Source organism: Tamandua tetradactyla, chromosome X (assembly GCF_023851605.1).
Source record: "Tamandua tetradactyla isolate mTamTet1 chromosome X, mTamTet1.pri, whole genome shotgun sequence".
NCBI classification, from domain to species: domain Eukaryota; kingdom Metazoa; phylum Chordata; class Mammalia; order Pilosa; family Myrmecophagidae; genus Tamandua; species Tamandua tetradactyla.
The window spans coordinates 48200420-48223972 of NC_135353.1; the positions used below are offsets into that span (position 1 = coordinate 48200420).

At 37.9% G+C, this 23553-nt stretch overlaps 1 long non-coding RNA gene across 1 annotated transcript in view; it reads left to right on the forward strand.

Annotated features, from left to right (window-relative positions):
* LOC143670420 (uncharacterized) overlaps nucleotides 1-11533 on the forward strand; it is a 38751-nt gene extending 27218 nt beyond the window's left edge. Inside the window, exon 3 of the long non-coding RNA XR_013169355.1 lies at nucleotides 11477-11533. This is a non-coding gene — a long non-coding RNA (uncharacterized LOC143670420). The remainder of the gene's footprint in view (nucleotides 1-11476) is intronic.
* Nucleotides 11534-23553: the final 12020 nt, after the last annotated feature.

Genomic DNA, 23553 nt, shown 5'->3' on the forward strand with positions numbered 1-23553 from the left:
ATGGCTTTAACAATTCAGTGTCCCTTACATTTCCAACAAAGTAGGTTGCTGGAATTTTTATTCAGATTTCATTGAATGTATAAATTGCTTTGGGTAGTATTGACATCTTAATGATATTTAGTCTGCCAATCCATGAACAAAGAATATCCTTCCATTTATTTAGATCTTCTTTATTTTATTTTAGCAATGTTTTGTAGTTTTCTGTGAACAAGTCCTTTACATTCTTAGATAGATTTATTCCTAGATATTTGATTCATTTCATTGCTATTGTGAATGGAATATTTTTTCTTGATTTTTTCTTCTGACTTCATTGCTTGTGTACAGAAACACTACTGATTTTTGGTGCTGATGTACCACACCAATTTTGAATTCATTTATTAGGTGTGGGGTTTTTTTGTGGATTTTTCAGGATTTTCTATTTGTAGGATCATATCATTTGGAAATAAGGAAAGTTTTACTTCCTCCTTTCCGATTTGGATCTTTTTATTTATTTTTTACCTTATTACTCTGGCAAGAACTTCTAGTACAATGTTGAATAACAGTGGAAACAGTGGAAGGTAAAGCCTTTAGTATTTCACCATCAAGTAGGATATTAGCTGTGGGCTTTTCATATATGTCCTTTATCATGTTGAAGATATTTCCTTATATTCTTAGTATTTTTATCAAGAAAGGGCATAATATTTTGTCAAATGCCTTTTCTTCATCAACTGAGATGGTCATGTGGGGTTTTTTCCCCCTTCATTCTGTTAATGTTGTGTATTACATTAATTGATTTTCCTGTGTTGAACTAACCTTGCATTCCAGGGATAAATCCTACTTGATTGTGGTATATAATTCTTTTAATGTGGTGTTGGATTCAGATTTCCAGTATTTTGTTGAGGACTTTTGTATCTATATTCATGAGATATTGGTCTGTAGTTTTCTTTTCTTGTGGACTCTTATCTGGATTTGGTATGAGCATAAGGTTGGCCTTGTAGAACAAATTAGGGAGTGTTCCCACATCATCAATTTTGGGGAAGAATTTGAGAAGAATTTGAGTTAAGTCTTCTTCAGTTGTTTGGTAGATTTCCCCTGTGAAGTCCTAGGATTCTTTTTGTTGTTGGGAGGTTTTTTTTTTTCAGTGATTTTATCTTTAGTAGTAATTGATTTGTTGAGATTTTCTGTTTCTTCTTGAGTCAATGTAGGTAGTTTATTTGTTTCTAAGAATTTGTCCATTTCATCTAGCTTGTTTAATTTATTGGCATACAGTTGTTAATAGCATCCTCTGATAGTCCTCTTTATTTCAGTGGGGTTGGTAATAATGTCCCATTTTTCATTTCTGATTTTAGTTATTTATATCCTCTCTATTTTTTCTTTGTCAGTCTACCTAAAAGTATGTCAGTTTTATTGATCTTTTCAAATAACCAACTTTTGATTTTGTTGATTCTCTCTATTGTTTTTTTGTGTATGTGTTCATATTTCATCTATCTCCACTGTAATCTTTGTTATTTCCTTCTTTCTTCTCACTTTGAGTTTGGTTTGCTCTTCTTTTTCTACTTCTTTCAATTTTGAAGTTAGGTTGCTAATTTGAAGTCTTTCTCCTTTTTAAATGTAAACAATTAGAGACATAAATTTTTCACTAAGCACTGCCTTCATTGCATCCTATAAGTTTTTGGTATGTTCTATTTTAATTTTCATTTGTCACAAGATATTTCCTAATCATTTAAACCCATTAAGAGTATGTTATTTAATTTACACATACTGGTGAATTTTCCATCTTTCCCTCTGCTATTGATTCGTAGTTTTTTTCCATTGTTGTCAGAGAATACACATTGTATTCTTTCAGTATTTTTTAATTAATTGAGAATGGTTTGGGGACTCAACATATGGTCTATTCTGGAGTGTGATCCATGTGCACTCAAGAAGAAAGTTGAGGCTGTTTTTGTTGGGTGCAGTGTTCTGTATATATATCTGTTAAGTCTAGTTAGTTTAGTGTATCATTCAAGTCCTATCCTTCCTTTTTGATCTTCTGACTAGATGTTCTATCCATTATTGAAAATAGTGTGTTAAGATCTCCTACTATTAATATAGGGACATCAATTTCTCCCTTCAAATCATTTAGGATTTGCTTCATATTTTGGAACTTTGCTGTTAGGTGGTTGGGCTGGTTTGAAGCTGTTATGTACCCCAGAAAAGGCCATGTTCTTTTTTTTTTTTTAACTTTTTTTATTAATTAAAAAAATTAACAAACAAAACATTGAGATCATTCCATTCTACATATACAATCGGTAATTCTTAATATCATCACATAGTTGCATATTCATCATTTCTTAGAACATTTGCATCAATTTAGAAAAAGAAATAAAAAGACAACAGAAAAAGAAATAAAATGATAACAGAGAAAAAAAAGATTATACATACAACCCCTTACCCCTCGCTTTCATTTACCACTAGCATTTCAAACTAAATTTATTTTAGCATTTGTTCCCCCTATTATTTATTTTTATTCCATATGTTCTACTCTTCTGCTGATATAGTGCTAAAAGGAGCATCAGACACAAGGTTTTCACATTTGCAGAGTCTCATTGTGAAAGCTATATCATTGTTCAATCATCATCAAGAAACATGGCTACTGGAACACAGCTCTACATTTTCAGGCAGTTCCCTCCAGCCTCTCCACTACATCTTGAACAACAAGGTGATATCTACTTAATGCATAAGAATAACCTCCAGGATAACCTCTTGACTCTGTTTGGAATCTCTCAGCCATTGACACTTAGTCTCATTTCACTCTTCCCCCTTTGGTCGAGAAGGTTCTCTCAATCCCCTGATGTTAATTCTCAGCTCATTCTAGGGTTTTTCTCAGTCCCTTGACGCTGAGTCTCAGCTCATTCCAGGATCCCCGTCCCACGTTGCCAGGAACGTCCACACCCCTGGGAGTCATGTCCCACACAGAGAGGGGGAGGGTGGTGAGACTGCTCGTTGTGTTGGCTGGAGAGAGAGGCCACATCTGAGCAACAAAAGAGGCTCTCCTGGGGGTGACTCTTAGGCCTAAATTTTAAGTAGACTTGACCTATCCTTTGTGGGGTTAAGTTTCATGTGAACAAACCCCAAGCCTGGGGGCTCAGCCTATAGCTTTGGTTGTCCACACTGCTGTGAGAATATCAAGAATTCAACTTGGGGAAGTTGAATTTCTCCCCACTCTCACCATTCCCCAAAGGGGGCTTGCAAATACTTTTCCAGTCACTGATCAAATCACTCTGGGATTCATCGGGACATCACTCTGGACAAACCAACAAAATCTCATGTGCTACCTGAGATTCCAAGTACTTATGACATTCAATCAAACTATCTACATGAGTTATATTAGGAAATGCTCTAGTCAAATATAAATTTTGTAACAAATAAACATTTTTTGCTTTAGTCTCACACATAAGGTGATATTTTAAAGTATTAATTATCATCTATTTTCAACACCCTGCAATAATGACATTCCTTTGTTCTTCCTCAGGCAAAAACATTTCTTAAATTTGTACATTGTACATTTCACTATTATTATACACTCTAGGCATTCCTAGATTATACCATCTCGATCTTACCATCTATCTTTCTTTCTGATTTCATTTATGTCCCCAGTCCTCCTCCCTCTATCATTCTCACATGCAGGTTCATTCAGTGTTTTAACATAATTACATTACTGTTAGGTAGTATTGTACTGTCCATATGTGAGATTTTATATTCAGTCCTGTTGCACAATCTGTATCCCTTCAGCTCCAATCACCCAATATCTCACCCTATTTCTATCTTCTGATGGTCTCTGTTACCAAGGAAATATTCTAAGTTTATTCACTAACGTCAGTTCATGTCAGTGAGAACATACAGTATTTGTCCTTTTGTTTCTGGCTAATCACACTCAGCATAATGTCCTTACGGTCCATTCATGTTGTTACATAGTTCATAACTTTATTCTGTCTTACAGCTGCATAATATTCTATCTTATGTAAATGTCACAGTTTGTTTAGTCAACTGTCTGTTGATGGACATTTTGGCTGTTTCCATCACTTGGTAATTGTTAATAATGCTGCTATAAACATGTAAATGTCCATTTGTGTCCTTGGCCTTGTGACCTTTGAGTAGAGACACCATATACATGGGTCCTGTTTTTTAAACCATTCTGCCAGACTATGTCTTTTGATTGGAGAGTTTAATCCATTAACATTCAGTGTTATTACTGTATGGGTAGTACTTTCTTCTACTATTTTGCCTTCTGGATTTTAGATGTCATATCTAATTTTCCTTCCTTTTACCTTTACTCATAGTCTTCCTTTCTACACTCTTCTCCACACCTCTCTCTTCTGTCTTCGTATCTGTCGCTAGTGTTCCCTTTAGTATTTCTTAGTATCTCGAGAGAGCTGGTCTCTTGGTCACAAATTCTCTCAGTGATTTTTTGTCTGAAAATGTTTTAATTTCTCCCTCATTTTTGAAGGACAATTTTGCTGGATATAGAATTCTTGGTTGGCAGTTTTTCTCTTTTAATAATTTATATATATTATCCTACTGTCTTCTCGCCTCCATGGTTTCTGCTGAGAGATCTGCGCATAGTCTTATTGGGCTTCCCTTGTATGTGATGGATTGCTTTTCTCTTGCTGCTTTCAAGATCCTCTCTTTCTCTTTGACCTTGGACATTCTGATTATTAAATGTCTTGGAGTATGTCTATTTGGATCTGTTCTCTTTGGGGTATGCTGCACTTCTTGGATCTGTAATTTTAAGTCTTTCATAAGAGTTGGGAAATTTTCAGTGATAATTTCCTCCATTAGTTTTTCTCCTCCTTTTCCATTCTCTTCTGCTTCTGGGACACCCACAACACGTATATTCATGCGCTTCATATTGTCTTTCACTCCCTGAGTACCTGCTCATTTTTTTCCATTTTTTCCCCTATAGTTTCTGTTTCTTGTTGGATTTCAGATGTTCTGTCCTCCGGTTCATTAATCCTATGTTCTGCCTCTCGAAATCTACCATTGTAGGTTTCCATTGTTTTTTTCATCTCTTCTACTGTGTCTTTCATTCCCATAAGTTCTGTGATTTGTTTTTTCAGACTTTCAGTTTCTTCTTTTTGTTCCTTCCTTGCCTTTTTTATATCCTCCCTCAATTCATTGATTTGGTTTTTGATGAGGTTTTCCATGTCTGTTCGTATATTCTGAATTAGTTGTTTCAGCTCCTGTATGTCATTTGAATTGTTGGTTTGTTCCTTTGACTGGGCCATATCTTCAATTTCCTTAGTGTGATTTGTTATTTTTTGCTGGCGTCTAGGCATTTAATTACCTTAATTAGTTTGTTCTGGAGATTGCTTTCACTTCTTTTATCTAGGGTTTTCTTGCTGGATGAATTTGTTGTCTATCTGTTCTTTGACATTCTGTTCAGCTTTATCTGAACCTTTAGCTTAAGTTTTGTTTAACAGAGGAGAATTTTTCAGTTCTTGTTTTCTTGTTTCTTGCCCTGCTTATGTGGTACCTTTCCCCCACACACAGTTAGGAGGGTCTGCTTAGATATTATAGACCCCAGCCAGATTTTCCCAGACCAAACTGGCCTCCTATCAGGAGGAAAGAGTCACCTGCGTTGGTTTTCCCTGAGCATGAGACCCAGCAGGTTGAAAGACTTTCCTGTGAAGTCTCTGGACTCTGTTTTTCTTATCCTGCCCAGTATGTGGCGCTTGTGTGACTGCAGGTCCCACCAGCATAAGATGATGCGGTACCTTTAACTTTGGCTGGGGGTTTGTTAGAGACAGAGGAGAGGTTGTAGGCTGGTTTTAATGGCTTCCAATTACCAAGCCCTGGTGTCTGAATTCCTTTATGGAGGGATTCCACCTGGGTGGGCCTTCACCCCTCCCCTGGGGAAGGCACATGCTCCAGATAAGCCCCCAAAAGAGCTCACTTCTGCCTATGCCTGGGGCAGTTGCAGCCTGAAAAGTCCTGCTGCTGTATCCAGAGGCAGTCAAGCCTTTGTAGATACACAGCCACAAAAACCTGTTTCCTTCTTTTTTTCCCCCTTTTTCTGTCAGTCCTGCCCCCTTGGTGCCGGGGCAAAAATGAGCAACCTCCGCTTTGATCGGGTTCACCTAAGCTGGGGGCCTATTTTTAGTAGTCAGAATTTGTTAATTAGTTCCACAATTGGCGTTTGATTGTGCCCAGTCACTGTTGCTGGTAAAGTCCTTTCCTTTCCCCTCTGGGAAGCGGCCTGTGGGGGAGGGGTGCTGGCCGCCACAGCTTTGGGAACTCATGGTTTTGGGGGGTGCTCGCAGCCGGTCCAGCTGGTCCAGACTGGGGTACGCTGTGTGTCTGGTCACTGACGTGGCCCCAGGAGCTGTTCTGTACTGTTTCTGGCTGTTTAGCAGTTGTTCTGGAGGACGAACTAAAACGCGCACGTTGTTAAGCTGCCATCTTGACCCGGATGCTCACCAGGCCATGTTCTTTTAATCCATTACTGTGGGTACAGACCTATTATGAATGATAATTTTGGTTAAGTTATTTCAGTTGAGATGTGGACTAACTATACAAGGTGGGTCTTAATTTTTTATTGGCCTTCCTTATGAAAGAATAAAGGACAGTAAAAGCTAAGAGAGCATAGAGAGAAAAAAGCCCTGGAGAAGCAAGCAATGACCCACAGAAGATGAAAGACTCACTGAAGCCAGAAGCTGAAATTAACTGTATTAGTCAGGGTTCTCTAGGAAAACAGAACAAGAAATATCTGTAGATATGAGACTTTATAAAACTATCTCATGCAACTGTGGGGATACACAAATCCAAATTCTGTAGGGCAGGCTGCAAACTGGCAACTCCAATTTTGATGAACTCTCCAGGAGAGGCTGGTTGCCTGAAGTAAAGATGAAAGTTCTCTCTTCTGACTGCTTAAGTCATCACCTCTCCCTTAAAAGTCATCGAATGATTGGATTAAATCCAGCTGATTGGATTCTCTCATTGCAGAAGATAGTCCCCTTAGTTGATCATAAATGTAATCAGCCATAGATGCAATCAATTGACTGGTGATTTAAGTCCGTGAAATGTCCTCACAGTAATGGTTAAGCCAGTGCTTGCTTGACCAGACAACTGGACACCATCACCTGGCCAACATGACACATGAACCTAACCATCACAGCAACAAGACTAGGGAGAGAAGGACCAGCAAATGCTGACCATGTGCCTTCCCATGTGATAGAGGTGTCCCAAATGCCAGCAGTCTTTCTTCAGAGAAGGCATCCTCCTGTTGCTGCCTTAATTTCGACATTTTCTCAGCCTTAGAATTGTAACTTATAAGCTAATAAATGCCCATTGTTAAAAATCCAATGGCATATTGCATTTTGGCAGCATTAACAAACTGAAACAGTGTGTATATATTTATAATTGTTACAACTTCCTGTTGAATTGTCCCCTTTATCAGTATATAATGACCATCTTTGTCCCTCATAGTTTTTTTCTTTGTCTATTTTATCAGATTTTAATATAGCCACCCAAGCTCTCTTTTAGTTACTACTTGCATAGTATATATTTTTTTCATTATTTCTCCCTCAATCTACTTGTATTCTTTAATTTAATGTGAGTCTCTTGCAGATAGTATATAATTTGGTCATGCTTTTTTACCGTTCTGTAAATCTCTGGATTTTGACTGGAGAGTTTATTTCATTTACATTTATGGTTACTACTGATAATATGGGACTTTCTTCTGCCATTTTGCTATTTAGCCTTTGTAAATCTTACAGATTTTTTTTCCTCCTCATTTGTGTTAATCCCTACTTTCATATTTATTTGTTTTGTTTGTGTTGTTCCCTATTGAGTGCCTTCTCATTTCCGTCTGTATATATTTTTTCACCTATTTCCTTGTGGTTACCATGGGGTTAAGTTTTAACATCCTACACATATAACAATCATATGTAGTTTGATAGCAACTTAATTTCAAAAGCATGCACACATATATTTCCTATACCCCTTAATCCCTCTCCTCCCACCATTTTTTTGTACTTGTTAGCACTTATATCTGTGTAAATTGTACGTCCTGAAACATGGATTTATCATTACTTTTTATGCATTTGTATTTTAGCACCTGTAGGAAGTAAGAAGTAGAGTTACATACCAAGCAATACAATGCAATAATACTGGCATTTATAAGAACCCTTATAGTTACTATAAGGTCTTTATTTCTTTATGTTGCTTTGAACCACTCTCTAGTGTTCTTTCTTTCCACTTGAAACTCTTCCTTTAGCATTGCATATAGGGCAGGTCTAGTGATGATGAACTCCCTCAACTTTTGTTTATCTGAGAATGTCTTAATCTCTCCCTCATTTTTTAAAGGGAGTCTCACCACATATAAATTTCTTGGCTTGCAGTGTTTTCTTTCAGCACTTTTTCAACCCACTTCCTGCTTGCCTCTATGATTTCTGTTGAGAAAGCACACTCAAATTAATTGGAACTCCCTTGTGAGTAACACATTGCTTTTCTCTTGTAACTTTCAGAACACTTTCCTTGTCCTTTGCATTTGATGGTATGATCAGTATATGTTGGGGTGTGTTTTCCTTCATGTTTATTGTGGTTGGTATTCTCTGGGCTTCTTTGATGTGCATGTTCATGTCTTTTGCTATGTTTAGGAAGTTTTCTATCATTACTTCTACCCCTTTTTCCCCTTTCTCTCTTTCTAATATCCCACAGGTCTCTTAGGCTATTTTCTCTTTTTGTGATTCTTTTTTCTTTCTGCTCCTCAGCCTGACTCATTTCAATTGTTTTCACTTTGAGTTAACAGATTCTTTCTTCTGCCAACCCCAATTTGCTGCTGAAACCCTCCTGGGAATTGTTCATTTCAGATATTGTGGCTTTATCTCCAGTAGTTCTATTTGTTTTCTTTTTAAAATTTCTATCTCCTTATTTAGACTCTAATATTGTTCATTCATTATTTTTCTGATATCCTTTAGTTCTTTCTCTGTCTTTTCCTTCATCTCTTGCAGCACTTTTAAGATCACTTTTTTTAAAGGCTTTGTTCAGTATGTCCACATCCTCATCTTCTTCATTAGTGTTTTCTGTATTTTTATCCTTTGGGAGGCCATCATTTCCACCTTCTTTGTTTGTCTTATGTTCTTTTGTTGCACACTATACCTTTTAATATTTTAAAATCTTAACTCTGGCATTTATTCCCTGTGATGTCTGTTTCTTGAGTTTTTAACCAGCTGGTGATAAGACAAAGATTTTCTTGAGCTCTAGTCCTCCTATCAGGAATATCTGCCCAAGATGAATGGAGTATGCAGGGTTTTCTCTATCTTTCTGGGCCTCTTTCTTGTCCTGGATTTCTGCTTCTTAGTAGTTTTAGAGTTCCTCTGCTTCCCAGGTGCATGTTGCACAAAAGGCAACGTGGTATCTGTGGCCACTTAATTTATAGGTTCAGATTCATGGACAATGCAGACTTCAGAGATATAAAAACAGAACTTATTAGGAAAGTAATTTAAAAATTATTAGAAATAACACTCAGTTATATCACCAGATAGGATGGCGCCAACACCTGAAGAGGAGTGCTGGGGAATCTCGGAGACAGCATTCAGAGTCTCATTAGTAAAAATCCACATCAGAGCATTCTTTTCCTGGATAAGATTCTGATGAGACTCTCTCTCTCTTTCTTATAAGATTCTTTCTCATAAGATTCTTCTATCTAACTGCCTGCATACAGTTTATATGATATCTTTATACAGTAGTGGCTGGATTCCAATTAGTTGATGTGATCTGGACCAGGTGGTCCTCTGGGAACTGGCTTGGGACTGAGAGGAGTTTCCTGGTATCTAGATAACTTTAAACTATGTCTCCTTCTGAGAGGATAGCCATTCCTTTCAGCTGGAGTGCACATTTCAATAATTTAGTACCAAAGTCACACAATGGCAATATCAGTTGAACAGAACAGACTCTACAAATTTATCTTTCCCTTACAGTGTGCTGGCTTGAAGCTGGTATGTACTCCAGAAAAAGCCATACTCTTTTAATCCATTCTTCTCTGTGCAAACCAATTGTGGAAAGGACCTTTTGAAGTAACCTAATGGTTACTTCAATTGAGATGTGACCCACCCAATTCAAGGGGGTCTTAATCATTTACTGGAGTCCTTTATGAGATGATAAAAGACAGAGAAGTTTGGAGATAGAAAGAGAGGGGGAGAGAGGGACATCCAGAGAGAGCTTAGAGGGAGAAACACCCAAAGGGAGAGAGACTCCAGAGATGCTAAAGAGAGGACCCACAGACATTCAGAGAGAAAGTTACTAGAATCAGAAACTGAAAGCAATGGAATCCAAGAGTGAAGGGTCAGTAGATGCTGGCCGTGTGCCTTTCTATGTGGCAAAGGTGTCACAGAGGCCAGCGGCCTTTCTTCAGTGTCCAGTTTTCATCCTATTGATGCTTTTATTAGAACATTTTCATGATCAAAGAGCTGTAAATTGTAAGCTAATAAATCCCTATTGTAAAAACCAACCCATTTCTGTTAAATTTCATTCTGACAGCTTTAGCAAACTGAAACACCAGGAGACAGACATCCCTCTCCTAGGTGTTTGAAGCTGATAGGCCTTTGCCCCAGACTGCCTCTATAGTTTTTTATACTTCTTTCATTTGAATCTGCTTTTGCCTGGAGGCAAATTCTTGGAGGAGGTTCACCCCAGAGAGGGCTATCCCAAGTCAGTTTTTCCCAGCCAAAGTAGAGCCAGGCATGCATGAAGGGGCATAGACTAGCTCCAAAGTGCCTTAAGGAGGAGATCAGGAAGAACACCAAAAGCTTCTCTGATGACTCTCCAACCCTGAGCTTTCCTAGCCTTCCTAGAAAATGCAGCTGATCAACTAACCATCCCCTGCAGTCCTGAGTAAGTGCTGCATCTTTAAATCTCTACCACCTCCACCCTTGTCCAAGGCAGGTTGAAATAATAGCTGCCTTCAGAGCTGGACACCCAGTGATATGAATTTGCTAATCAGAAACAGTGGTCAGTGATTGGCAATGTCCATTTCTGGAAGAAGATTTTTATGTCCCTTTCTGTCACTAGTGCCTGGACCCAATGGCAGCCTTCTGTGAGGATGGTGGATGTGTGCCAGTAGCTGCCATGAGAAGAAAGTCTGTTTAATAGTTGTTTTTGGTGGAAGGATTGAGCCCTGGAGCTCCCTAGTCTGCTTTCTTCCCCAGAAGTTTCTCCATGAGTCAACTGCTGTTTCTTTAATATTTATAACTTTAGCCTCACACTAGTCTGCCTTTTCTCTAGATAAGATAAATTGAGATACCCAATCATAAAATTTCTCCTGCTTACTGAACAGCAATCAATCTTCCTTTGACCCTCCCTTCAAACACAACTTCCTTTGACCTTCCCCCAAATCATTCAGTCAAAGCTTAAGCCCTATCTGTCTTTTCTAATACCATCTTCTTGAGATGCTTTATGGTTCTCCATGGTGTATCTTCTCCATCCCTGCAACAAGTTATCAGTCCAACTTGTTCAACAGCAGGTGTGTTCCTGGTGGTTTGTGACTGACATTGACAACATCAATTAAACAACTTAGACCCACCATCCTGCTTTGTTTCAAGAATTCCCAGAAACAAGCCAAGAAACAGTGGAAACAAGCAGCCCCACCTTATACAACACAGCGATGGTAAGTGAAATGACAAAAGCAATCACAGAACACTGTATGGACAGAAGGCTTCTTTCTGAAACTTTTCTTTAGCATTTACTGTGTTTCAGGCACTGGGGATAGAGCAGTTTACAATTATATATATATTCCCTGCTTTAATGGGCAGAGGGAAGAGGAAAAGAATGCTGCAAAGGCTTGGAAGCCAGGAACAGTGAGTATTTTCATTGACAGGAGACTCTTCCAAAAGTCAATGTAGCCTAGTGGCTATGAACACAGTCTGTGAAGCCAGTGTGCCTTGGTTTCTAATACAGGTCTGCCACTTGCCAGCTGCCAACAAAGCACAATCTCACAAGGTGCTGTGTATATATTTTCCTTTATCCTCATGATCTCCAAGTTAGAGCAATGACTACACTCCTGTCAGGCTGCTGTTCCTGTTGCTTGGACAGTGGCTTCCCAACAAGCCATTCACCCAAAGCTGGTTTCTCTCTTTAATCTCTGGCTAAAAGACCCTGGGAAGATGGGTCCAGATTTCAGGCTGGTTAAATAGAGAGTTCAACATAATTTGCTTATAGTCTTAACATCAGAAGAAACTTGCAGTTGATGCTTATGCAGGAAACCTGTGATGGCCCAGAGCTCAGGCCACCTGCTAAATGGGAATAAGACCTCATGCAAACAGCAAGACTGTTTTAACCAGCAAAGGTCTAGAAAGTAAACAATCTCCCCAGAGGGAGAAGAATATAAACCCGGATGTAAAACTGCACTGATTGTATTTTAGTCTTAAACATTAATCTTAGTAAAACATCAGATCTTAAGCCCCTTTAATGATTATACTAGAGTCCTAGTGCCCTCATGCTATATGGAATGTCTTTGTTCTGAAATCACATATGTATTGCCCCTTGCACTCCTGCCCCGCCCCCCCCCCCCCCCCCCCCCCCCGTGAATGCTACCCCTCCAACCCGGCCACACCAGAGAATCTCTCCTATTCATAAGTCCTGATAAATCTATGTTTACTTCTGTTTCTGGTGTGTTTTCTTTTGGTCTTGTGGCAGCACCAGTTTGTGCTCTTTATAACTTGGTCTAGGCCCAAACAAGCCCTTTTGCAGCTATATAGAGACATAGTCTTTATGACAGCTTCCTGCTCATTCTCAATTGTATGTTTATTGAACATTCATCTGGGTTGCAAATTGTGATAACCCAATAAGGGGGCAGAGGAAGTGGTATAAGTAAGGTGTCTGACACTGACCATTTTCTCAAGATGTTTACAGTTTTATTGGGGAGACAGCAAATCATTGGCAACAGAGCAAGAACATGGACGCAGAAAGATGAGCAAGGTTCCATTGTCTTTGAATGCCACCTAAACAAGTACCATAAATTCAGGAATTCATCACAGGAAAAGCTCACTGAGGGCCAGAGGGGTCTGGGAAGGCTTTGTGGAGGAAGAAGGGAGAAAAAAGTTAAATTTAGATCAAAGGATTTTGGGAGACTGTATTTCAAGTCAGTTGTCTTCAGTATAAAGCAAACTGGGATGATTGAATAATTTTTAAATTTAACATCCTAAATCTGTAATAATCTCATTTGTTTTTATACCAACTTCAATAGTATACCCAAACTATGTTCCTATACCATTCCATCATCCCTACACCTTTATGTAGTTCTTGTCACACATTACATGTTTTATTTATGAGTCCGAAATCACTGATTTATCATTACATTTTATGCATTTGCCTTTTAGATCCTGCAGGAAGTAAAAACTGGAGTTACAAACCTAAAATACAATAGTACTAGCATTTGTATTTACACAGTAATTAATTACTCTTACCATAATTACATTATTTTGAGAGGATTGTGCAGTGCTTCTTTGTGACCATTGGAGACATCCCAGGATGTCCCCAAAACAGTGCTAGAAATGATCACTTTTTATTGTAATCCCAGCTCTCCTCAGAAATGTTGCTGAGCACTGAGTACACATTTCACCAAATATGTTTCTCTCTCACAAGTGCACAAAGGCCTACAACCTCTAATTTCAAGGGTTACCAAGGAGAATTCTTGTACCACTGCCACCCAAAGCTTCCCACCTGTCACAAGCACCTGAGATTCCACCATTAGAGTAGTGTTCCTTTGTATTAAGACATTTACTCCTTTATCAAAATCCTGTACATCGGGGTGGGAAGAGTGTGGGGTCAGGTTTCCACTGAAACCAATGTCAACATTTAGAACTTGTAGATTTCTGTATAAGATTCCTTCAACCAGACAAGAGCTAGTACAAGCTTTGATAAGAAGGAGGAAAAGGTGAGAACACTGTGTGTTTGGCTGTGTTTATGGTGGAGAGTGGGGTTGGGGAAAAGCAGACTGGTAATTATTCTCCAGTTCTCTTGGGGTCCCATCTTGTCAACACATTTGTTCCTATTGCCCACTGGTATCACCCCTCAGTGCTCAGCCCCAATCCTTGCAGGATTCAAGCTACCCAGCCACCAACAGCAGATGGCACTGCAAGCATTTCTAAAGTACAAAAGCCTGACAACTCAGGTTCTGCAAATTTGTTTTCGCTTTCTTTGTGTACATTTTTGTTTTTGGTTTGTTTCTTTGTTTTGGGGGAGAGTGGCTACATAAAGAAGCTATCTAAGGATGTTATGTATATCTGCAAGTTTGGAAAGAGAGGGAAAGGGAGCTCATTCTTGTTGGTTGGGGCATTACCCTTCACCCCCAGTAAATACAGTGGTGATAGGGAGCTATAACTCTTGATTTTAGAACTGGGCTGTGCAACTCGTTAGTTACTAGCTATCTTTAAATTAACTATTTAAATTAAAATTAAATTAAATTAAAACTTCAGTTCCTCAGTCTCAAATCCTCAGTGGCCACACGTGGCTAGAAACTACAGTATTGGATAGTGAAGATATAGAACGTTTCCACTATAGAAGAAAGTTCTATTGGATGGTGCTGTTCTAGAAAATTGGTTAGATTTCTTGTGCCCCCAAAGGAAGCATGGATGATGCAAAGACTGTAGTTGGGGCTGTGAGAGGAGCTCCCAGTTTAACTTGAGTCAGGCAGTCCCACTGGGGTAAGGCTGCTACCTCCACAGCCATCCTCAAGTCACACCACTGTCTGTAAAACTGTTTTCCAAACTGATTTGAATTTGTCCTGACCCATCCACACCCTTTTACCTGGTCTCCCATGTGACAATCCACTGAGTATCCTGAAGCCCTCAAAAGTAGCATGAAAATTGGCTGGCATTGGCCTCCACATTGTGGTCTCATTCCCAGTGGGAAGAAATCCACAAGAGAGTGACTCTAAGATTCCCACCATGCAGATGGTTTCATGAAAGGCAGCTAGAAAGGCAGATAACATGGGGAGGGGATAATTGGTGGGACTGAAGGGACTTTTTAAAAAATACTTTTATTATAAACAATGAAGAGACATACAAACATTCTTGACATACAAATATTCTTGACATGGTCACAATCAATGGCTCACAATATCATCACATAGTTGTGCGTTCATCACCATGATCATTTCTGAAGGAACTTTTGATCCAGAAAGCAAAGAACCAGGAGTCTAACTTTTTGCCAAAACTTTACCAATACCCCTTCAGCTCCAGTGAAAGAGAATGAGATCTATCTGTTTAAAGGAGCTCAGGTAGGTTTGGTGAAAGCATGGCAAACACAAGTCTCTCAACCAGTTTGTTTCTCGGTGTATGTCAAAAGGAAATAATGGTTTGTTGTTATATTTTTTAAGAAAATTTTAAAATAAGTAATTTAAGAAAAAGGAAATAATGCCTTTTTATGAGGTGTGAATGTAATTTCCCTTGCCATTATCCAGCGCATGGTTTCTCAGAGTGTGGTCCCAACTGGGGTGGGGGACTTGTTAATCGTGTAGTTTTCTGGATTTTAGTTCCACCCAGATCAATTGAATCAAAATCACTTGGGTGAGGGGGCAGTAATCAGTATGTTATGTCAGCTACCCGGGAGATTCTGATGCACATTCAAGTTTGAGGACCTCTGGGCTAAGGCCTCGATGGTCTCGTATCCTGTGGATCACAGCTTCCAAGAAGCCGAAGCAAGCATCTCTTGTTAGCCCAGGCTGCTCTGATGAGCTCATTAAGCATTGACTAGATTAAGGCACTTACTAGAAAATTGATGTATCCAGCTTGCAATTTAAAATGTAGCTTTCTACCATCAGCACAGTTCAGGCTAAAGGCCATTAGTAAAATTAGCCCCTACCCTTTGGTATTCTAGAAACATGAGTTTGAGGTTACACTTGGTTCATTTTCAAGGGTAATCAGAAGGTGAGGAAAATCATAAGCTAAGTTCTCCCATAGGATCCTGGTGTTTAAAGCACATAATAGGTCTCAATAAGTATAATTTATACTGAAGTGCTTTTGAATGGGGTAGGAATCGAGAAGGACTAAAAAAAGAGATTCTCAAATTTTGGTGTGATCTGAACACTCTGGTCATCAGAACTGTACAGGGAGTTGTTTAAACTTGCAAACTCCCTGAGTCCATCAATAAGTCTGGGGTATAGGACTTAGGCGTTTACAGGTTTAACAAGCCCCTCCCTCCCTTCTTTTTTTTTTTTAATTAGTAAAAAGTTTATTTATTTATTATTAATTAAAAAAAGAATTAACAAAACAATTAGAAATCATTCCATTCTACATGTACAATCAGTAATTCTTAATAACATCACATAGTTGCATATTCATCCTTTCTTAGTACATTTGCATCGATTTAGAAAAAGAAATAAAAAGACAACAGAATAAGAATTAAAACAATAATAGAAAGAAAAAAAAAAAAACAAAAAACCTATACCTCACATGCAGCTTCATTCAGTGTTTTAACATAATTGCATTACAATTGGGTAGTATTGTGCTGTCCATTTCTGAGTTTTTATATCCAGTCCCATTGTACAGTCTGTATCCCTTCAGCTCCAATTACCCCTTCTCTTTTTTTTTTTTTAATTACCGGAAAAATAGAAATTAACCCAACATTTAGAAATCATACCATTCTACATATGCAATCAGTAATTCTTAACATCCTCACATAGATGCATGATCATCATTTCTTAGTACATTTGCATCAGTTTAGAAGAACTAGCAACATAACTGAAAAAGATATAGAATGTTAATATAGAGAAAAAAATAAAAGTAATAATAGTAAAATCAAAACAAAACAAAACAAAACAAAAACCTATAGCTCAGATGCAGCTTCATTCAGTGTTTTAACATGATTACTTTACAATTAGGTATTATTGTGCTGTCCATTTTTGAGTTTTTGTATCTAGTCCTGTTACACCGTCTGTATCCCTTCAGCTCCAATTACCCATTATCTTACCCTGTTTCTACCTCCTGCTGGACTCTGTTACCAATGACATATGTGAACAGACATCCCTCCCTTCTTTGATGCTGCTGTGAGTGGTCCTCAGACCACACTTGGAGAAAGTCTGGTCCAGCCTCACTTAGGTTTCTAGCAAAGATCTCATTTCTATACTTGGGAAAGGCTCTCTGTTTCAGTGTTTTTCTTCATTGGCTATTTCAGCTGGCATATGGGACTTCATGGCCCTGAACTCTGATCTCACTCACAAGACTTATGAAACCCAGGTCAGTAAGTAGGGTGGGGTGGGGGCTGTCTGCTAACAAGACCTGCATCATTATGAGCTTTAGAATGAGGTTTCTTTGGTATCTTATTTCAATTGTGAAACAGAAAGGACAGAAACGGACTATTGTTGAGTAAAGCCATTAAAAAGGGAGAAGACAGATTTGCTATCCATAGGGAAATTAAGGGTTATCACGTTTTAAAGTATATCATTTAGAGGGTATTTTGCAAAGAAATTGCCCTGGAAGCCAAGCAGATCCCAAGCTGGGCCAACATTATTCTGGACAATTTTTATGTATTTCTGCTGTGTTCAGCTAGACAAACTGAAAAGCTGTTAAGGCAATTACCCAGGCTCAGAAATAACACAATAGACTGTACCTTAAGAATTTGTTCTTAAAGAAGTTAGAAGTGTTAAATGATTCTTCAACAATTGTTAACCAAATTAGAATTGGTCCATTGTTAAAGCCAAGTTGGGGGGACTTTGAAGGAATGAAAAACCAGCTGTGGAAAGAGAGCTGGGCTCCCCAGTAGGCTCGGCAAACAGGGGGCAAATTATTGGGGGATGTTTGTACATATATAAGTTCAGAAAGTGCTATCCTGGAAGGGATTTGAGAATTCACTTAAACTAATCTTCTCCTTTTACAGGTAGGCAAAACAAGGCCTAGAGAGGTGAAAACACTGGTTCAAGGTGGTGCACAGCTGCTTAAGGACAGAACAGGACCAAGTCCCATGTAAGAGGGAACTTCTTTGCCTATGAACAAAATTAGAGCTGTATCACATCAGTGATTATGAAGTTGGCAAGTGTGTTTAGCAACATTTTAATAGGCTGCTATGAATTCGTCACCTGGATATTTGTCTGCCAGACAATTGTACCAATTCAAAACTAGGAAACCAGCATCTGCCGTAGAAATTCCTCACCAGCATGTTTCAGTTTTTGGAAAGCTGCAGGAAACCAGCATCATGGAACCATTCAGGATAAGCTACCCAGGGAAACATTTTTGCTTATTTGATTCTAAGCATTTCCATGTGAATTATCTCATTCAATACTCAAATTCCCCTTGAGTAGGTATCTTTATTAGCCCCATATTAGGCATGAAGAAACCAAAGTGCAAAGAGGTAGGTTGTTTAAAGTCTTATAGCTAGAAAGTGTCAGAAACAGGATTTAAATTCTGGCAGTCTGACTCTGGAACCACTGTTCTGAAACGTTAGGCCATATCCAAGAGGCAGGTATTATTTTTATCTTTATTTTACAGAGGGAGAAAATGGATTTCAGAGAGGTTAAGTAATTTGTCCAAGGTCACACAGCTTGTAAGTATTAGAGGTCAGATTCAAACCTAGGAAGTCTGATTCCAGAGGCTGTGCTCTGAAACATTTAGATCTGTCAAGAATTTTTAAGGCAGAGTTATCAATACATGTTGTAAAAATCTTCTCATAATGTTTTGTTTGTTTGTTTGCATGGACAGGCACCAGGAATCAAACCCGGGTCTCCGGCATGGCAGGTGAGAATTCTGCCACTGAGCCACCATCGCACCACCCTCATAATGGTTTTTGTTGGTATATAACAATACTTTTTATATTAATCTTATGTCCATTAATCTTATGTCATTAGTTCCGATTACACCTCAGTGAAATTTTTTGGATTTTCTATATATGCAGTCATTCCAACCACAAATAATATCACTTTGTTCCTTTGTTCCCTCATCCTTGTGTCTTTTCTTTTTCATGTCTTATTCTGATATTTAGGACCTTCAGTACAATATTGAAGAGATTGGTGTTGGTGTGTTTGGTCTTGAATTGAAAGAGAAGCTGTCTAAAATTTCATCATTAAGAATGTTTGCTATAGGTTTTTGGTAAATGTCTTTTACTGGTTTAAGAAAATACCTTAGCATTTCAAGTTTGTTAAGAATTTTCACCATAAATGAGTACTGAATTTTTTAATGAAATGTATTTTCTGCATCCATTGAGACACTCATATAGTGTTCTTTCATATATTAATATGAATGCCATTGATTGATTTTCTAATGTTAAACCATCCTTCCATTCCCAGAATAAACCCTAATGGGTCCTGATTTATTTTATTTTTTGTACCTTAATGGATATTGTGTGCTAACATTGAGTATTTATATCTGTGTTCATGAATAAGATTGGCCTCTAATTTTCCTTTCTCCTACTGTTCTTATGCTATATATAGAAATGAACACATACTATTGTTATAGGAATTGGAGTCATTAGAAATGAAAAGGAATTTAAAGATTGCCCAGTCTAATCTTACTGTCTTACAAGGTGTGCCGGTTTGAAAGGATTATGTGCCCTGGAAAAGCCATATTTTAACCCTGATCCAGGGAGACTTTCACCCCTGGATGCTGTGTCCCACTTAGGGGGAAGGGCAATGATTTCACTTGCAGAATTGGGCTTAGAGAGAGAGAGGCCACTTCTGAGCAACAAAAGAGGCCCTCAGGAAGTAAGTCAGGAATTTGCCAATACTTTTTGGTTATTAGTTTCATATACTCTGGGAGGTATCCAGTTATTATATTAAGATATACCGGATTAAGGGCCCTCATTCTTATTCTGGGCTCCCTGTGTTTGGACTGTTTAAATGACCTATCCAGACAGGTTGAGTTAGGTTATGTACCACAGAAAACTTAGATTATGGGCAAAATAAATCTTTCTTCTTTTTTTCTCAAAGAGTTCTAAAATAAAGACAATGTCTTCCTTAACACTGTGTTCTGAATTACCTTAATCCAGACCTGATTGGCTTCATTCATATTTCTAAATACCAGATTATACATACATAAAAGAGACCCTCAAAATCCAGAAATAACAATTACCACTCCAGACTAAATGTGACTGCCATAAGAGCTTACAATATAGGCCCCTGTTTTCTTATAAGAATTTTATAAATGAGACATACAATGTTTTCTCTTTTGTTTCTGGCTTATTTTACCTCACAAAATGTCCTGCAGATTCATTCACATCATTCCAATCCTCACAACTTTGTTCCTTTTTGTAGCTGCACAATATTCAATCATATGTATACACCATCATTTGCCAATCTACTTCTCAGTCCATGCATCATTCAGCCACCTCCATCTACTAAGCCTTGAGTATAATGTGCAAAGTCAACAGTCCATCAACACTCTCAATTCTAGATAATTTCATTGTTCCCAAGAGAAAGATAGCCAATAAACACACCCTCACCAAATAGAAAATCTAAACCTCCCCTTAACACTTGTCCCTCCCCTTCCCCATTATTTATCCCTGGTATTGCTGTGGTACTGTTGACGTTTCCCTGTTAAAAACATAGCCCATAGCATGTAATAGCAGTTTTCCCCCTATAACCCAAACATATACACTCTCTGTACAAGATTCATACCTTTGTACTAGTTCATAGAAGAAATTATTTATATTTGTAGTGTTAATCAGGGGGACACATGAATCTATAAAACCCCTTTCAATCATGTTCACCTTCAATATGGTAATCTTACTGATAGACCCACTAGTGAACCACCTTCATGTCTACCTAGTCCCTTTCTTATTTAAGTTCAACCTCATCAGCTAACTTTTCACCCACTCTAGCTTCCGTGTATCTCTAGGTTCCATATAGTCTGTATTATAAGGCTCTGATTTTACCTTTACCACGGTCATAAAAGTGGAATCAAATGGTATCTATCCTTTTGTGACTGGCTTATTTCACTCAGCATTATGACCTCAAGGCTCATCCATCTTGTCATGTGCTTCAGGACATCATTTCATCTTACAGCTGCATAATATTCCATCGTAGGCATATACCACATTTTGTTAATCCATTTATCTGTTGATAGGCACTTGGATTGTTCCCATCTTTTGGCAATTGTGAAGAATGTTGCTATGAACATCGGTGTGAAAATGTCTGTTTGTGACAGTGCTTTCAGCTCTTCTGGGTATATACTGAGTAGTGGTATTGTGGGTTCATATATAGGCAACTCGATATTTCATTTTATGAAGAACCACCAAACTCTCTTCCATAGTAGCTGTAACTTTATACATTCCCACCAGCAGTGCATAAGTGTACCAATTTCTCCATATCCTTTCTAATTTTTTGTTTCCTATTTGTTTAATAGCAGCCATTCTTAAAGATGTCTCCATGTAGCCTTGACCTGAATTTCACCTATACCTGATGAAAATGAGCCTCTCTTCATGTTCTTTTCAGCCATCCTTATTTGCTCTTCAGAAAAATGTGTATTCATATTTTTAGCCTATTTTATATTTGGGTTATTTGTTCTTTTGTTGTTGAACTGTATGATTTCTTTATGTATACAGGATATCAAGCCTTTATCTGATGTGTGATTTCCAAATATTTTCTCCCATTGAGTTGGCTGCATCTTTATCTTTTTGACAAAGACTTTTGAGGTGCAGAAGCATTTGATTTTGAGGAGTTCCCATTTATCTATTTTTTCCTTTCACTGCTTGTGCTTTGGGTGTAAAGTTTAGGAAGCTACCTTTTATTACTAGGTCTGAAAGATGTTTCCCTACATTTTCTTCTATGAGATTTCTGGTACTGGTTCTTTAGGTATTCAATCCAATTCGAGATAATTTTTGCATAGGATGTATGGTAAGGGTCCTTTTTCATTCTTTTGTCTATTAATATCCATTTCTCCCATGCCCATTTTTGGAAAAGACTATTTGTCCTAGTTCAGTGGATTTGGGGTCTTTGTTGATGATCAATTTACCATAGATGTGGTTGTCTATTTCTTTGCTCTCAATTTGATTCTATTGGTAAATACTTCTATCTTTGTGTCAGTACCATGTTGTTTTGATCACTGTGGTTTTATAATAAGTTTTAAAATCACAAAGTGTTAATCCTGCCACCTCATACTTCCTTTTTTAGGATGGTTTCAGCTATTCTGGGTCTCTTTCCCTTCCAGATGAACTTGGTAACTAGCTTTTCCAAGACTTAAAAAATAAGTTGTTGGAATTTTGACTGGTATTGTTTTGAATCTGTAGATCAATTTGGGTAGAATTGACATCTTAACTATATTTAACCTTCCTATTCATAAGCAGAGAATGTCTTTCCAGCAATTTGGATCTTTGATTTCTTTTAGCAATGTTATGCAGTTCCTGTGTACAAGTCCTTTACATCCCTAGTCAAGTTCATTCCTAGATACTTCCTAGATACTTGATTCTGTTAGTTGCTATTTTGAATGGAATTTTTTCCTTAATTGACTCCTCAGGTCATTGCTTGCATATAGAAACATGACTATTTTTGCATGTTAATTTTATAACCCACCACCTAGCTGAATTTGTTTATTAGCTCAAGTAACTTTGTTGTAGATTTCTCAGGATTTTCCAAGTATAGCATCATGTCATCTACAAATAATGAAAGTTTTACTTCTTCCTTTCCTATTCGGATGCCTTTTATGTCTTTTTTCCTGCAAAATGCTCTAGTTAGAACTTCTAGTAAATTGTTGAATAATGGTTGTGACAGAGGGCATCCTTGTCTCATTTCCAATCTTCAGGAGAAAGCGTAGTCTCTCACCATTGAGTATAATGCTCAATGGTTTTTTCATATATGCCCTTTATATTGAAGAAATATTGAAGGAATTACCTTTGATTCCTACCTTTTGAAGTGTTTTTATCAGAAAAGGATGTTGAAGTTTGCCGCTTTTTCAACATCAATTGAGATCATCACATGCTTTTTCCCTTTCAATTTGTTAATATTCTGTATTACATTAATTGATTTTCTTGTATTGAGCCATCTTTCATTCTTGGTATAAATCCCACTTGGTCATGGTGTATAATTCTTTTAATGTGTTGTTGGATTTGATTTGCTAGTATTTTGTTGAGAATTTTTGCATCTGTGTTCATTAGGGAGATTGGCTATGTTCATTAGGGAGATCCTTTCTTATAGCATCTTTTCCTGTTTTTGATATTAAAGTGATATTAGCTTCATAAAATGAGTTAGGGAGTGCTCCTTTTTCCACTTTTTATTTTAAGTTTGAGCAGGATTGGTGTTAGTTCTTTTTGGAATGTTTGATAAAACTCCCCTGTGAAGCCATCTGGCCCTGGGCTTTTCTTTGTAGGAAGATTTTTGATGACTGGTTGAATCTATTTACTTGTGCTTGGTTTATTGAGATCTTCTATTTCTTCTTGAGTGGGTGTAGCTTGTTCGTGTGTTTCCTGCAATTTGTCGATTTCATCTAAGTTGTCCAGTGTATTGGCATATTGTTGTTCATTCTATCCTCATGATTTTTTTTATCTCTTCAGGGTCTGTGGTAACGACCCTCTCTCATTAATGATTTTGCTTATTTGCATCCTCTCTTTTTCTTTGTCAGTCTTGCTAGTGGTGCATCGATTTTATTAACTTTCTCAAAGAACCAACTTTTGGTT